This window comes from Delphinapterus leucas, chromosome 3, assembly GCF_059928025.1.
Source record: "Delphinapterus leucas isolate spDelLeu-1000000601 "Yukka" chromosome 3, BTC_Dleu_Yukka2, whole genome shotgun sequence".
Lineage (NCBI taxonomy): Eukaryota > Metazoa > Chordata > Mammalia > Artiodactyla > Monodontidae > Delphinapterus > Delphinapterus leucas.
Window position 1 is genome coordinate 108,260,039 of NC_143131.1, and position 16,890 is coordinate 108,276,928.

Here is a 16,890-nt window from a genome sequence, read left to right on the forward strand (position 1 = left end):
TAGCCCTTTAAAATCTCTGGAGACTAGATTGGGAGACAAGATTGTGGAGTAGAAGGACACAAGCTCACCTCTTCTTACAGCAACACCAAAATCAAAATTAACTGCTGAAAACCATCAACAAAAGACACTGGAACCTACCAAAAAAAGATACCCTACATCCAAAGACAAAGGAGAAACCACAATGAGACTGTAAGAGGGGTACAATCATGATAAAATCAAATTCCATACATGCCAGGTGGATGATCACAAACTGGAAAATAATTATACCACAGAAGTTCTCCCACAGGAGTAAAAGTTCTGAGCCACATGTCAGGCTCCCTAGCCTGGGGGTCTGGCAATTGGAGGAGGAACCCCCAGAGAATCTGGCTTTGAAGTCCAGCAGGGTTAGATCACAGGAATTCCACAGGACTGGGGGAAACAGAAACTCCACTCTTGGAGGGTCCACACAGGGTCTCATATGTACCAAAACCCAGGGATAAAAGCAGTGAACTCATAAGAGACAGGGCCAGACCTACCTGGTAGTACTGGAGGGTCTCCTGTGGAAGTGGGGGGGTGGCTGTGGTTAGCTGCAGGGACAAGGACACTGGCAGCAGTAATTCTGGCGAATACTCACTTGTGTGAGCCCTCTCGGAGACCACCATTTTCTCAACAAGACCTAGCCCAACACAATAGCCTGTAGGCTCCAGTGTTGGGACACCTCAGGCCAAACAACCAACAGGGCAAGAACACAGCCCCACCCATCAGCAGACAGGCTGCTTAAAGTGTTCCTGAGCACACAGCTACCTGATAAACACACTCCATGACTTGGCCCTGCCCACCAGAGGGATAAGACCCAACTCCACCTACCAGTGGGCAGGAACCAGTCCCTCCCGAATGGAAGCCTGCACAAGCCTCTTAGACAGCCTCATCCACTAGGGGAAGACAAACTACAACCTTGCAGCCTACATAATGGAAACCACAATCACAGAAAGCCAGACAAAATGAGACAGCAGAGGAATATATCCCAGATGAAGGAACAAGATAAAACTCCAGAAGAACAACTAAGTGAAGTGGAGATAGGCAATCTACTGGAAAAAGAATACAAAATAATGATACTGAAGATGATCCAAGATCTCAGAAAAAGATAGAGGCACAGATAGAGAAAATACAAGAAATGTTTAACAAAGACCTAAAACAACTAAAGAACAAACAAACAGATGAACAATACAATAACTGAAATGAAAAATGCACTAGAAGGAATCAAAAGCAGATTAACTGAGGCAGAAGAACGGATAAGTGAGCTGGAAGACAGAATGGGGGAATTCACTCCACGGAACAGAATAAAGCAAAAAGAATGAAAAGAAATGGAGACAGTCTAAGAGATATCTGGGATAAACACACCAACAATTGCATGATAGGGGTCCCAGAAGGAGAAGAGTGGGAGAAAGGACCTGAGAAAATATTTGAAGAGATAATAACTGAAAACTTCCCTAACATGGGAAAGAAAACAGCCACCCAAGTCCAGAGAGAGTCCCAGGCAGGATAAGCCCAAGGAGGAACACACTGAGACACATAGTAATCGAACTGACAAAAAATAAAGACAAAGAAAAAATATTGAAAGCAACAAGGGAAAAGCAAAATTAACATACAAGGGAACTCCCATAAGGTTATTGGCTAATTTCTCAGCAGAAACTCTGCATGCCAGTAGGGAACAGCACAATAAAAAGTGATGAAGGGGTAGAATCTACAACCAAGAATACTATACCCAGCAAGGCTCTCATTCAGATTTGACAGAGAAATCAAAAGCTTTACAGACAAGCAAAAGCTAACAGAATTCAGCCCCACCAGACCAGTTTTGCAACAAATACTAAAGGAAATTCTCTATGTGAAAAAGAAAAGGCCACAACTAGAAACAAGAAAATTATGAATAGAAAAGCTCACTGGTAAAGCCAACCATACAATAAAGGTAGGAAATCATTCACACACAAATATGATATCAAAACAAGCAATTGTGAGATGAGGAAAGCACAACGCAGGATATTGGAAATGCACTTGAAATTAAAAGACCAGCAACTGAAAACAATCTTGTTTATATATAGATGGCCACATCAAAATGTCATGGTAACTGCAAACCGAAAATCTATAATGGATGCACACACACAAAATAAAAGGGAATCCAAACACAACACTAAAGTTAGTCATCAGATCACAAGAGAAGAGAACAAAAGAGGAAGGGAAGAAAAAAGACCTATAAAAACACATCCAAAACAATTAACAAAATGGCAATAAGAACATACATATCGATAATTACCTTAAATATACATGGATTAAATGCTCCAACCAAGAGACGTAGACTGGCTGAATGGATACAAAATATAAGACCGGTCTTATTTTGTACACTGTCTACAAGAGACCCACTTTAGATCTAGGGACACATCCAAACTGAAAGTGAGGGGATGGAGAAAAGTCTTCCATGCAAATGGAAACCAAAAGAAAGCTGGAATAGCAATACTCATATCAGACAAAATAGATTTGAAAATAAAGACTGTTACAAGAGACAAAGAAGGAAATTACATAATGATCAAGGGATCAATCCAAGAAGAAGATATAACAATTGTTAATATATAGGCACCCAACATAAGAGTGCCTCAATACATAAGGCAGATACTAACAGCCATAAAAGGACAAAATGACAGTAACACAATAATAGTGGGGGAGTTTTAACACCCCAGTTAAATCAGTGGACATCTCATCCAGACAGAAAATCAATAAGGAAACACAGGCCTTAAATGACACTTTAGACCAAATGGAATTAATTGTTATTTAAAGAGCATTCCATCCAAAAGCAGAATACATATTCTGCTTAAGTGCATATGGAACATTATCCAGGATTGATCAAATGCTGGTCCACAAAGCAAGCCTCAGTAAACTTAAGAAAATTGAAATCATATCAAGCATCTTTTCCTACCATAAGGCTATGAGATTAGAAATCAACTACAAGAAAAAAAAACTGTAAAAAACACAAACACCTGGAGGCTAAACAATATGCTACTAAACAACCAATGGATCACTGAAAAAATCAAAGAGGAAATCAGAAAATACCTAGAGACAGATGAAAATGAAGGCACAATGATCAAAAACCTATGGGATGCAGCAAATCAGTTCTAAGAGGGAAGTTTATAGCAATATAGTCTTACCTCAGGAAACAAGAAAAATCTCAAATAAACAACCTAACGTTACACCTAAAGCAAATAGAGAAAGAAGAACAAACAAAACCCATAGCTAGTAGAAGGAAAGAAATCATAAAGATCAGAGCAGAAATAAATGAAATAGAGATGAAGAAAATAATAGAAAAGAAAAATGAAACTAAAAGCCTGTTCTTTGAAAAGATAAACAAAATTGATAAACCTTTAGCCAGACTCATCAAGAGGATTATAAGAGACTACTACAAGCAACTATATGCCAATAAAATGGACAACCTAGAAGAAATGGACAAATTCTTAGAAAGGTACAATCTTCCAAGATTGAACCATGTAGAAATAGAAAATGTGAACAGGCCAATCACAAGTACTGAAATTGAAACTGTGATTAAAAAACTTGCAACAAAAAAAAGTCTAGGACCAGATGGCTTCACAGGCAAATTCTATCAAACGAGCAGAGAAGAGTCAACACATAGACTTCTGAAACTATTCCAAAAAATTGCAGAGGAGCACTCTCAAACTCATTCTATGAGGCCACCATCACCCTGATACCAAAACCAGAAAAAGATATCACAAAAAATGAAAATTATAGACCGATATCACTGATGAACATAGATACAAAAACCCTGAACAAAATACTAGCAAACAGAATCCAACAACATATTAAAAGGATCATACACCATGATCAAGTGGGATGTATCCCAGGAATGCAAGGATTTTTTAATATACACAGATCAATCAATGTGATACACCATATTAACAAATTGAAGAATAAAAACCATATGATCATCTCAATAAATGCAGAAAAAGCTTTTGACAAAATTCAACACCCATTTATGGTAAAAACTCTCCTGAAAGTGGGCATAGAGAGAACCTACCTCAACATAATAAACCCATATATGACAAACCCACAGCAAACATCATACTCAATGGTGAAAAACTGAAAGCATTTCGACTAAGATCAGGAAGAAGACAAGGATGTCCACTCTCGCCACTCTTATTCAACATAGTTTTGGAAGTCCTAGCCACGGCAATCAGAGAAGGAAAAGAAATAAAAGGAATCCAAATCAGAAAAGAAGAAGTAAAACTGTCACTGTTTGCAGATGACCTGATACTATACATAGAAAATCCTAAAGATGCTACCAGAAAAGTAATAGAGCTCGTGAATGAATACAGTAAAGTTGCAGGATACAAAATAAATACACAGAAATCTGTTGCATTTCCATACACTAACAACAAAAGGTCAGAAAGAGAAATTAAAGAAACAATCCCATTTATTATCACATCAAAAAAATAAAATACCTAGGAATAAACCTACCTAAGGAGGCAAAAGACCTGTTCTCTGAAAACTGTAAGATGCTGATGAAAGAAATAGAAGATGACGCAAACAGATGGAAAGAAATACCATGTTCTTGGATTGGAAGAATCAATATTGTCAAAATGACTATACTACCCAAAGCAATCTACAGATGCAATGCAATGCCTATCAAATTACCAGTGGCATTTTTCACAGAACTAGAACAACAACAACATAAAATCTTAAAACGTGTATGGCAACACAAAAGACCCCAAATAGCCAAAGCAATCTTGAGAAAGAAAAACAGCTGGAGGAATCAGGCTCCCTGACTTCAGACTATACTACAAAGCTACCATCATCAAAACAGTATGATACTGGCACAAAAACAGAAATACAGATCAATGGAACAGGATAGAAAGCCCAGAAATAAACCCATGCACCTATGGTCAATTAATCTACAACAAAGGAGGCAAGACTATAAAATGGAGAAAAGACAATCTCTTCAATAAATGGTGCTGGAAAAACTGGACAGCCACATATTAAAAAATTAGAACATTCTTTAACACCATACACAAAAAATAAACACAAAATGAATTAAAGACCTAAATGTAAGACTGAACACTCTAAAACTCTTAGAGGAAAACATAGAAAGAACACTCTTTGACGTAAATCACAGCAAGATCTTTTTTGATCCACCTCCTAGAGTAATGGAAATAAAAACAAAAATATACAAATGGGACCTAATTAAACTCAAAATCTTTTGCACAGCAAAGGAAACCATAAACAAAACAAAAATACAACCCACAGAATGGGAGGAAATATTTGCAAACAATCCGACTGACAAGGGACTAATCTCCAAAATTTACAAATAACTCATGTGGCTCGATATCACAAAGAAAACTTTGCAGAAGATCTAAATAGACTTTTCTCCAAAGATGACATACAGATGGCCAAGAGGCACATGAAAAGATGCTCAACATCACTAATTGTTAGAGAAATGCAAACCAAAATGACAATGAGATACTCCAATAAAGATGTTTAAAAAAATAAATAAGACAATGAGATATCACCTCACACCAGTCAGAATGACCATCATCAAAAAGTATGCAAACAGGGCTTCCCTGGTGGCGCAGTGGTTGGGAGCCTGCCTGCCGATGCTGGGGACACGGGTTCATGCCCCAGTTTGGGAGGATCCCACATGCTGCAGAGTGGCTGGGCCCGTGAGCCATGGCTGCTGAGCCTGCACGTCCGGAGCCTGTGCTCCGCGACAGGAGAGGCCACGGCAGTGAGAGGCCTGCATAACGCAAAAAAAAAAAAAAAAAGTCTGCAAACAATAAATGCTGGAGAGGGTGTGGAGAAAGGGACCCCTCCTACATTGTTGGTGGGAATGTAAAGTAATACAGCCACTATGGAGAACAGTATGGGGGTTCCTTAAGAAACTAAAATAGAGCTACCATATGATCCAGCAATCCCACTCCTGAGTATATATCCAGAGAAAACCATTGTTCAAAAGTATACACGCACCCCAATGTTCATTGCAGCGTTGTTTCCAATAGCCAAGACATGGAAGCAACCTAAATGTCCATCAACAGATGAATCAATAAAGAAGATGTGGTACTTATATACAATGGAATATTAGCCGTTAAGAAGAATGAAATAGTGCCACTTGCAGCAACATGGATGAACCTGGAGATTATCATACTAAGTTAAGTATATCAGACAGAGAAAGACAAATATCATAGGATACCATTTATATGCAGAATCTAAAAAATATGATACAAATTGAACTTATTTACAAAACAGAAACAGACTCACAAATTTAGACAACAAATTTATGGTTATGGGAGGGGAGATCGGGCGTTTTGGGTTGACTTGTACACACTGCTATGTTTAAAATAGATAACCAACAGGGACCTACTGTACAGCACAGGTTTGAGGGTTTGAGAGTTATTTTTGAAAGCAATCTTGGCAATAGACATAAAATTTTTTCAGTATACCAGAAGCTCAGCAAACCTCAAACTGGAAAAATACAAAGAAAACCATACCTAGGCACATTATGATCACACTGCTGGAAACTACAGATAAAGAGAAATTCTTAACAGTAGTTAGAGAATAAAACAGCATGTTACATTAAAAATAATAATAAAGGACTTCCCTGGTGGCACAGTGGTTAAGAATTCTCCTGCCAATGTAGGGGACATGGGCTTGATCCCTGGTCTGGGAAGATCCCACATGCCATGGAGCAATGAAACTCGTGCACCACAGCTACTGAGCCTGCACTCTAGAGCCTGCGAGCCACAGCTACTGAGCCCACGTGCCACAACTACTAAAGCCCATGCACCTAGAGCCCGTGCTCCACAACAAGAGAAGTCACCGCAATGAGCAGTCACCACAATGAGAAGCTTGTGCACCACAACGAAGAGTAGCCCCCTCTCTCTGCAACTAGAGAAAGCCCATGTGCAACAGCAAAGACTCAATACAGCCAAAACTAAAGAAATAAAAATTAAAAAAAAAAAAAAAGAATAAACCACCAGTTTGAATTATGGCTGACTTCTCATTGAAACTATGAAAGACAGAAGAAAATGGAATAATATTTTTAAAATGATAAATAACTGAAGCCAGAATTCTATATGCTGGAAATGTATTCTTTAAGGATGAAAATGAAATAAAAGAAGTTTCAGATAAAAAAATTTATAACCAGGAATCATGTATTAGGAGAAATACGACGGTAGCTTCTATAGACCAAGGAAAAATAAGAGCAAGTAGAAACTCCTGTCTTCAGGAAGGAATGAAGAATATTGAAAATGGTTAATATGTGGGTAAATATAAAAGATTATGTTATTTCTTTGTTTAAAAATATTATTTCTTTGTTTAAAGCATAATTTGTAATACTGTTTTGGGGGCTTATACTCTGTGTAGATGTAATGCAAATAATAATTATAGCATAGAGAATGTGAAATTCAATGGAAAAATTATAGATGTCTATGAAGCACTGGGGAAAGAAGTCTTAAGATTCATTACAAATTAGGAAACTGTAACTTAAAAATAAGGATGAGATACTTTTTACCAATGAGATTTGAACAATTAAGAAGATTGGATCTGTCTAGCTCTGGCAACATACTAAAAATAGAACTCTTATAGGCATTGTTGGTGGACCTATAAGTGGGTTCAACTTTCTGGAGGATAGTACCTATCAGAATATAAAATGCATGTAACTTTGACCCAACAATTCTACTTCTAGGAATAAAAAGTTATTGATAGTGAGCCAGTATTTATGTCAGATTATATTCAGTTCAGGGCAACATTATTAATTGAAGAATTGAAGACAACCTAAAATATAGAAAAGTAAAATAAATATTAGTAGAATCCATATTTTGTGTTGCTCTGCAATGATTACAAAGAGTGACTGAAAAGTCAGCATGTGCTGACATGGAATAATTTCCATGTTATATCAGTAAGAATGGAGGTTACAAAGGGTATTTATCATTCGTTAAAAATACATTGAGAAGTGTAAATATTTACAAGGACAGTTTCAGATAGTCTAATTAATTAAGTATAGAATTGGATGGGGAATGGTGGGTTTTTACTTTTTACTCTTTACCCTCTGTGTCATTTGAATTGAAAAACTGCCATACACTGCTTATGTATGCTTTTAAGACAATTTTAAAGTTAAGTATCTTGGCATCTTTAAGGAAATCATAAGACACATAGCAGAGAATTGAATTAAGTGTTATTACAGGGGGGAATTTAAGATACTCAACCTTTCTCAGTAGAAATAATTTTTAGGTTGTCATTTTCTCTCTCAATAAAATTCACTTCTCTGTAGATTGTACCACTTCTTGACGTATTTAAGATGAATTAAGACAGTTCAAGAGAAGAGGAAAAAGCATCTGATATAAGCTTCATACATGAGTGTTATCTTCTTGAGGAAGAACACTGGCTGTTAATTCTGCCTACATATCAGTAAATTTGTAAGTAAAATTTTAAATGTGTAACAAAAATCAAGTTTGAACCACATTCCTGATGATCTTTCATTGTTTGTTACATCTGCATTTTTACTAGTGAAAGGATTTATTATTGAGACTGTGGTTTTCAGACCAGAAAGCTCTGGGCAATGTCTTCACCAAATTAAAAGTCAAAGTTAAAATGCAGTACTAAAACTGTTTATGGAGTTTACTAACCTCTTGCAGTGCTTTCATTGTCTTTTCCTTAGTCAGAATTTTGGTCTCTTGATTTAATCTGACATTTAGTCCATGTAAACTATTTGACTCACATCCTTCTGGAGACAGGGGCATAGCTGTATTATTACCATACAGCTGTGTACTCTGTCACATTTCAGCAGTGAGGTGAGAGAGTGAAAGTATGATTGCGTTTCTCAGTCAACACAACCTGACCTTGTGAAGAGTGATGCTTCCTCCTCTTCATCAAACTACTGCAGGAAGCTCTTATTGCCACAGTCCCCAGCCTCCAACAAGAGACATGGTTCTCAAGGCCAGAGTGAGTAACAATCATTTTTGCATCTTTTAATATTCAGATTCTCAGGTGCTACCCAACTCTACTGAATCAGAAATTCTGTTGGATATAGGTCCTGGGAACTTGCATTTTAACAACTCCCCTAAGATTCTGAGCTCTGGCTATGTATTGTGTTCCATTTCTTTATTTTCATTCTCTAACTCTCCCTGCTGCCCAGAGTTTCCTCTAGGCCCTCTTAGAACCCAGATCTGTGCATACCAAATCCCCTATAAACCCTCAATGTCTTATCAAACCCATCCTTCCAACTATTTGCCTTATTGGAAATGTGGCTTTCCCTGGAGGGTACCATTTCCCTTTGGTCCACTGAAGTGGAGGTTGTACATACTCATATACCCCAATGTTGTGGTCCAGAGGTTATGCTCTGTATACCTCATGGTCCATTCTGGACTATTATGATTCCTGGTCCTGTGAGGACCCTGCAATCTTGCTATAACATCCTCATGTTTTGATACAGCCACCTCATCCTCTGAAAACTTCATCAAAGGACTCACAGCCTTCTCTCTCTAATTCATGTCATCAGTCAATCCCAATCTTCATTAAACCAATTTGTTTCTCATGTTTTCTTCACCATATAATACTTCCTCATTCTTTTCCAATCTTCCATTCCTCATCCACCCCACTCCATTCAGCTGATAGCTCCCCTCACACTTAATTGAGAATACATAAGTCACCATATGGGAACACCATCATTTTCATAGCATTCAAAAAATGTATGTCTATATGCTAATTACTTTCATTTTGCTAGCCATGAAATGAATGTTCCTTTTACTATCAAAAGTCATTCTTATTATATATGTTCCGGAACTCATCTCCTCTGCCCCACTTAAGAATTCTTCCTGATTATCTCCCTTTCTCCTCTGAATTTAACCTCTCCTCTCTATTTGATTATTTTCCTCAGTATATAAGTATGTTCTGTTATTTTCCATGTTTAAAAAGTCTTCCCTTTTCTAGAACTAGACAAGGTGATTTTAAAGTATGTGTGGAAAAATATCTAAGATAATTTTGAAAAAAGAAGAGCCATGAGGGCTAATGAGTCATATCTCATATTAAAACATATTATAAGGGCTTCCCTGGTGGCACAGTGGTTAAGAATCTGCCTACCAATGCAGGGGACGTGGGTTCAATCCCTTGTCCAGGAAGATCCCACATGCCATGGAGCAACTAAGCCCATGTGCCACAATTACTGAGCCTGTGCTCTAGAGCCCGTGAGCCACAACTACTGAAGCCAGCAAGCCACAACTACTGAAGCCAGTGAGCCACAACTACTGAAGCCCACACACTTAGAGCCCGTGCTCCACAACAAGAGAAGCCACCACAATGAGAAGCCCGCATGCAGCAACAAAAACCCAATGCAGCCAAAAATAAATAAATTAATTTTAAAAATAAATAAATAAAACATATTATCACCTCTCAGCAATTAAAGTAATGTGTCCCTGGTTCATGAATAGACAGGTAGGCCAATGGAAAATGATCAAAAGTTTGAAACAAAGACAAGAATTTAGTACACAGTATGACAGCAATAGGACAAAGATGAAATTTTAAATAAATCTTCTTGAAACAACAAGATTGCCATCTGGAAAAGAAATTCATGCCCCACACTGTATATGAGGATAACCTCTAAGCACTTGAAATATTTAAATGTGAAACACTGAAAGAAAATATGGACCAATTCCTTTATAACACTGGAGAGGCAAAGGCCTTTCCAATTATAACTCAAAATTTGCAAATCAAAATGGAAAGATAAAGATATTTGACTATATAAAAGGAATGACAGGAAAGAGAAGAGACTGAAAGGGGTGGGAGAGAGTGGGGAGGAAACATGAAAGAGAGAGAAGAAGAGAAGGAGGAGAAAGAGGAGGTGGAGAAAGAAAAAAGAAAAGAAAAGAAAAAAAGAGAAATTTCTGCTTGGGAAAAAAACACCACCAAATCAAATGACAAATGAAAAACTGGGGGAATATCTGCAACTTGTATCACAGATAAGAGATAATCTCTTAAATAAAGATCTCTTAGAAAAGATAAGTAACACAGTAAAAAAAAAAAAAACCAAAAAACAACAACAAAAAAAACAAAGGTTATGAACATAAGCAGTTCAGAGAAAATAAGTGTGTAAAAAATGTTCAACCTTATTCATAATAAGGGAAACATGTACTGGAAATACACTTTGCTTCTATTTTTCACTTATCACATTGGCAAAATTCAAAAGTTTCACAACAGTTGGCAAGGGAATAAGGAAACAGGCCCTCATATATTGCCAATGCAAGTGTAAAGTTATATAACCCCATAGAAATCAGTTTAGCAATATCTATTAACATTTTAAAACATGTATCTTTGGTCTGGTGATCTCATTTCTGGGAATTTATTCAAACAGATGCACCTGGCTGTATGCAGAAAGAAATATTTACAAGGTCATTGACTTGGGCGTTGTCTGTAGTAACACAGTACTGGGAACAATCCAAGAGTGCATGTCCCCACCAGTCTAGAGCCCAGTGGGTGGTCTTGAGTTACAGATAAAATTTTGGAATTGCCACATAAATGTAAATGTTAAGGAGCTCAAGGACACCTTCTAGTAGCAGAATGAAAGATGACCCAAGACCAAGCCCAGAGAGCCTACGACCAACGTATAAGGAGAACCAACAGTTAGAGCTCAAATGGAAGTGGAAACACCGGAGTGATCAGAGAAGTAAGAGGTAAGTGAGTGCTACAGTGTCACAGACCTAACAAGGTAATAGTCAATAGTGTAGAATGATACAGATTGATCTAGAAAGACAGGGCTAGAAAGAAAACTGTTACATGGGTTTGGCAAAATACATATCATTAATGACTTCAGCAAGAGTACTGGTGGGGAGGCAATAAGACAGGTTCAGATAGGTTGAAGAGTGAATGGTAGGTGAGAAAGTGGAGATAATTTTATGAAATTTTGCATTAAATAGGGACATAGAAATAAAGAGCTTGAAGTGTATGTGGCATCAAGAGAGAATTTAAATATTTTATTTTCTTTTAAATAGACCATCTAGTTTTAAATAAAACAATACATAAAACAAGATGAAAAGATACATTGATAAGTCTTGATTCCATCCTGACTTGTCTCCTGCCCTTAGTAGAGAACCATTTTTATTCATGTCTTGTGAAAACTTTCAGTGTGTCTTTATGAAGATATAATAAGTATAAATACATATTCTTATTTCTGTGCCCATTTCAAGCATATAAAATACTATTCTGTACCTCAAGTTTTCCATTTAATAATGTATATGGGAGATCTTTCCCAATTAGTATACAAAGAGCTTTCTCACTTTTTACAGTAGTTTTTGATGCCTATATCATACTTTATTTAAGCAGCCCCAATGCCCCCCTCCTCCCCAAGTATCCTTAGCACACTCTCAAAAACTTAAGACCCAATGTCAAGAGAAATGATAGATGGAAGAGAAGCCAAAATTGCCTGAAATTAAGTGCTGCAATCTTGCCTTTTCAAATGGAAATTAGATTAATTCTGGCTTGAACTTAAATTCCCTAACTTTTAATTCTTGACAGAATTACAAAGAAGCCTCTCTACCGATAGATACTCAGAGGACTGTTCATTGACTGTGCTTCTGGGGGTCTTCTAGGATGATTCACAATTAATGGCTATTTTACTCCTTTCTAGTTGTTTGTGAATTACGTCTGGAATAGGAAGAGCAGCCAAGCAATTACTATGGCTTCATTGTGCACGATGAACGAGAACAAGGAATGCGTTATCAGTAATGGGTGGGTCAAAGATAAACTTGGGCTGACCCCGAGCTGCCAGATGTGGGAATGGAAATAGGTAACGCATTTGCTATCTTTTTATCTTGTGGCTCTTTGTGCTATTTCTTGAATGTACTATTATCTCTAACTGGACATCTGAGACCCAAAAATACCATTTTCTATAGATATACGCTTTATAAATTGTCAATAACTTAATGGAAAATTAAAGCAATTCTCCATATATTAAGAGCTGCAGTATTGAGACCAGATATTATAGTCTCAGTAAGACAAGCTAAAAATATTGAAGATGATACATGAAAGCTTATGCCAAAAAGGCAATAACATAATGAACAAAATTCTGTCAGACTGAGGTAAGTAAACAAAAAGGCGATTCTTTTTTGATGGTGCCAAGAAAACCAGTAAGGGAGAAATATGAACTAATTGGTTTATATCAAAGCTAGTGATCAAACCTATGCCTGTAAATCCTGTGTCAGTCAGATATTTTGGTGATTGGTAAGCAAGCCAAACTATTAAGCTTAAAGAGGAAGTCCATGAATGGTCAGTTGTCTTTGATCTGCATCAAAATACCTGATTTAACTATTTAATTACCTTCATAAACTATTTAAATCCAAAAAGAGAACGTTATTTGAAGCTGTTATGATCTAATTTTGTGCTGTATGAAAACATGAAAGATGTTTAGATCAAACGGAGTTTTGTAGTAAAATGAATCAATTTTTTACAGGACATGTGGGAAAGTTCTCTATATGAGAAGAGCAAAGCAATAATACAGATTTCTCATATGCTTTCCTTAGATGTTAGTTATTGACACTGGACTAAAAAAAGACAATATGTAGGCAATAACCTATAGACAACCCCAGTCTTATCATGAAAAAGAAATCAGACAAATCCCAGTTAAGAACATTCTACAAAATACCTGTCTTGTATTCTTTAAAGCTATCAAGGTCAGTAAAAACAAGGAGTTTAATTAAATAGCAATTAAATGAATGAATAGTATGTAGTATATTTATTTACTTTTGTTTAGAAGACCCCCAAGGAGAGAGAATGTCAGTAAAAACAAGGAGTTTAATTAAATAGCAATTAAATGAATGAATAGTATGTAGTATATTTATTTACTTTTGTTTAGAAGACCCCCAAGGAGAGAGAATGTGCTTGATGGGGAAGGCTTGCAGGAGGGGCATGAGAAGGAAAGATTTGGATATAAGAAATTTAGAAAAAGCCTGCTTGAAGCTGCATGCTTAGGGAGTAGGTCCCTGGAGTGTAACTGTCAAGATGCAGGAGTGGGGGTCTCTAGTAGAAAAAATAAGTCCATAAATGACCAATATGTTTAATTTCCTAAACCTATCTGAAATGCTGATTATAGTGATGGTGATGATAATGATGATTTTCTCCTTCCATTTATAAGATTTGTGTAATGATTTCATGGGCTAGAAGTGGTTGGTCTTGCTATTGCCTTTACCAGTGACTTGTTAAGAATAGAAATGAGCCTCATGTTCTAATTAATGAGACACCAGGGCAGATTTTCTGAGAAAGTCCTTCCTTACTTTTTTTTTTTTTTTTTTTTTTTGTGGCACGCGGGCCTCTCACTTTTGTGGCCTCTCCCGTTGCAGGGCACAGGCTCCAGACGCGCAGGCTCAGCGGCCATGGCTCACGGGCCCAGCTGCTCCGCGGCATGTGGGATCCTCCCGGACCGGGGCACGAACCCGCGTCCCCTGCATCGGCAGGCGGACTTCTCAACCACTGCACCACCAGGGAAGCCCCCTTCCTTACTTTTAATGGACAGCAATGGAAAGCCAGACTTTCCAGCCAGATGTGAATGAGGACGCAGGTTGCCATAATTGTTGATGGCAGTTCTGTTACAATGATAAGGGGAATCAGCTAAAAAAAATAACCCAAGAAACCAAAAAAACAAAAAAACAAAAAAAACCTGACACATACATACGGAAGCGCAGAGTTGACAACTGCAGAGAACTGGAGCAAAGGCCCTAATTGGACCACTCTACAATTTGTTCTTCGTCTGGACTTTTATTTATGGGAGGCAATAAAGTCCCTTTAGTTAGCTGTCATTGAAAATATCCTGAGAGGGGCTTCCCTGGTGGTGCAGTGGTTAAGAATCTGCCTGCTAATGCAGGGGACACGGGTTCGAGCCCTGATCTGGGAAGATCCCGCATGTCGCCGAGCAACTGAGCCCGTGTGCCGCAACTACTGAGCCTGTGTTCTAGAGCCTACATGCCACAACTACTGAGCCCATGTGCCTAGAACCTGTGCTCCGTGGCAAGAGAAGCCACCGCAATGAGAAAGCCCACACACAGCAATGAAGACCCAATGCAACCAAAAATAAATAAATAAAATAAATTTATTAAAAAAAAAAAAAAGCGTCCTGAGAACCCTTCTATACCGTTGGTGGGAATGTAAATTGGTGTAGCCACTATGGAGAACGGTATGGAAGATCCTTAAGAAACTAAAAATAGAGCTACCATATGATCCAGCAATCCCACTCCTGGGCATGTACCTGGAGAAAAATATGGTCCGAGAGGATACATGCACCCCAGTGTTCATTGGAGGGCTGTTTACAATAGCTAAGACATGGAAGCAACCTAAATGTCCATCAGCAGAAGAATGGATAAAGAAGATATGGTATGATAAAGAAGATATACAATGGAATATTCCTCAGCCATTAAAAAGAATGAAATAGGGGCTTCCCTGGTGGTGCAGTGGTTGAGAGACCGCCTGCCGATGCAGGGGACATGGGTTCGTGCCCCGGTCCAGGAAGATCCCACATGCTGCGGAGTGGCTGGGCCCATGAGCCATGGCTGTTGAGCCTGCACGTCCAGAGCCTGTGCTCCACAATGGGAGAGGCTACAACACTGAGAGGCCCACATACCACAAAAAAAAAAAAAGAAATAATGCCATTTGCAGCAACATGGATGGACCTAGAGATTGTCATACTGAGTGAAGTAAGTCAAACAGAGAAACAGAAATATTGTATGATATCGCTTGTATGCAGAATCTAAAAACATGATACAAATAAACTTATTTACAAAACAGAAACAGACTCACAGACTTAGAGAACAAACTTATGCTTACCAGGGTGGGAAGGGTGCGGGGAGGTATAGTTAGGGAGTTTGGGATCGACTTGTTCACACTGCTATGTTTAAAATGGATAACCAACAAGGACCTACTGTATAGCACAGGGAACTCCGCTCAGTATTCTATAACAACCTAATGGGGAAAAGAATTTGAAAAAGAATAGATACATGTATACGTATAACTGAATCACTTTGTGGTACACATGAAACTAACACCACACCACATTATTAATCAACTATACTCCAATATAAAATAAAAAGTTAAAAAAAGAAAGTATCCTGAGGTGCTCACTATCTATCAATACTAGGAAACACATCAGGGACTTTCAGGAGAGCAGCTAAGTCAGGTTCACATGTAAGTCAAGCACAAAGTCTGACAGTATTAGCAGCAGTAATAAACCATAACCAGAAGGAAAAAAGGAGAATGAAATTAGAAGTGGCCGTTATTGTGCAAAAATCACTTATAAGAACATATTTTGCCACATATTACCTTGCATAAATGGTACTTTCAAAGATGGATGAAATAAACTTTCAAATGCCAAAATAGATAACCTGAGTAAAGATATCGGTATACTGCTTTGCTGCTCCCTGGTATCAGTAGCTGGCACCCTAGTTTCTGAGTGCCCAGTAACGGCTGGGGTTGGCCTGTGTGGCCCAGGCAAGCATGCCTAGGTTGCCAGTTTCAGACTGTTCCCTTTATGGAATTGTAGCTTTAAATTCTCCATAGAGCTAAGCAGATTGTGTACTTATACCAGGAGACTATAATGCTTTTATGGACTGGTGTCTGAATTCTTTTCCCATTCCTGTGTAAAATAAAATTTACATTGTCATTTGAAAAATACAATCGTCTAGCAAGAACACAAGTATTACTTTAGTAACAATACAAAAATATACATTTAAGAAAAAGAGAAAGTGAACTCCATCCCATAATATTTGGTAGCATCTGAGATTTAGGATTGAATGTCTTCAATAAGAAGGGGAAAGGATGTTGAGATCTCTGGGTTTTTTTTTCAATTTTTCCTGAGTTAAATTTTGTTATCACCATGTGACCAGA

The 16,890-nt window shown here is 37.8% G+C and overlaps 1 protein-coding gene across 6 annotated transcripts in view; it reads left to right on the forward strand.

The window, feature by feature from the left end:
- SLC27A6 (solute carrier family 27 member 6) overlaps window positions 1-11,060 on the forward strand; it is a 79,155-nt gene extending 68,095 nt beyond the window's left edge. For 3 of the 6 annotated variants that reach the window (XM_089909268.1, XM_089909264.1, XM_089909267.1), the window contains exon 11: window positions 4-11,060. The gene's annotated coding sequence lies outside the window, so the exon portion shown is untranslated. The remainder of the gene's footprint in view (window positions 1-3) is intronic. The other 3 variants (XM_089909265.1, XM_089909266.1, XM_022588709.2) reach the window with 3 other exon arrangements.
- The last annotated feature ends 5,830 nt before the right edge of the window (window positions 11,061-16,890 follow it).